The sequence below is a fragment of the Monoraphidium neglectum genome, assembly GCF_000611645.1.
Source record: "Monoraphidium neglectum strain SAG 48.87 unplaced genomic scaffold scaffold03949, whole genome shotgun sequence".
Taxonomy (NCBI): Eukaryota; Viridiplantae; Chlorophyta; class Chlorophyceae; order Sphaeropleales; family Selenastraceae; genus Monoraphidium; species Monoraphidium neglectum.
This window is the reverse complement of record NW_014009680.1, coordinates 4,049-5,330: the sequence shown is the minus strand read 5'-3', so window position 1 is coordinate 5,330 and position 1,282 is coordinate 4,049.

Genomic DNA, 1,282 nt, shown 5'->3' with positions numbered 1-1,282 from the left:
GCGCGGAGGGGGGGGGGGCGGCTGAGGACCGTGCTGAGAGGACAGTTGGCAAGGGTTGAGGGAGAGGGGGATCGCCCCTCTGGAGAGGGAGAGCAGGGGAGAAGTGTGTCGATGATGCGCGGCCGGGCAGCAGTCACCGCCACAGGTGACTTGCGAGCACGGCCACGCGACTCCACACACTTGACTGTGCCTCTTATGACTCTTGCCAAATGCTGGCCACCCCTGCGATTTCCTCGCAGGTGCTGAACGAAGCAAGCCTCACAGAGCAGACAGCTGCGTAATCTGCTGCTACCGCCGCCGCTGCCGCCGCCGCCGCCGCTGTTGGTGCGGCTGCAGCTGCGGCAGCTACAATAACCAGGCTGGCGTGAACAATAACCAGGGATGGGAGAGAATGCCGGGACCAGGGCGGGCCGGGTGTCGCCGCAAATAATCTCAACACCCCCCCCCCAAAGCAGCCGGGGTCGTGCGCAAGAGAGCAGCAGCTGAACAGCAGCACAACAAGAGAGGGTTTCTGTGGGCCTCGCTCGGGGTGGCCGCCAGGACCACGCTCACTTCATCGCTGGCAGGGCTCTGGCCGCGGGGCGTCCATCACTGAAGCCGGCTGGGATCGCTGTGCTATGCTGCCGTCGGCACCCAACTCAACCGCCAAATCGGGATGTGGGATCACGCTTTGCCTTCGCCGCCGCTGCAGGATGATGCGCTTGCATGCTTACTTGCAGCAAATGATTTGTTTGTTCATGCATGGCACACTGCTTGAGCAGTTTGATTGCAATCGAATATGCTTTCCTTCTGAACCATGTGTGGCTTTTAGTCTAGGCAGTTTAGATGCTTTGTAACATTGCGCAGCGTTCAAAGTCCATCCGCCCCGCCCGACCCCTGCCCAGTGCTGGCGCAGCCTGCCAAAAGCGGACAGCAGGGGGCGGTCCTTACAACATGGCGCACCATCACCACAGGTTGCAAAAAGAAAATACATGAAGCAAGGGGGGGAGGGATGCATGGGGGCCCCCAGCTCGCCCGGCGGGGCGCGGGCAATGGGCACCCAGTGCTGTGCAAGCAGCCTAAAAGGGAGGGGGGACCGCCAGTGCAGAGCGGCCGGCACCTAGATCCAGCAAAGACGTGCGCCTCGCGCGCATCAGGCGGCGCAGGGAGGCCGCGGCTCGGCGCGCTTCGGCTGGGCGCTCGAAAAGCGCAACCGCCCGGCGGCCGTCTCAAGGGCAGCTCGGGGCGCGCACGTCGAAACGCGCCCGGCCGTGAGGGCTGGGGCTGTGGCGCGTCACTGCTC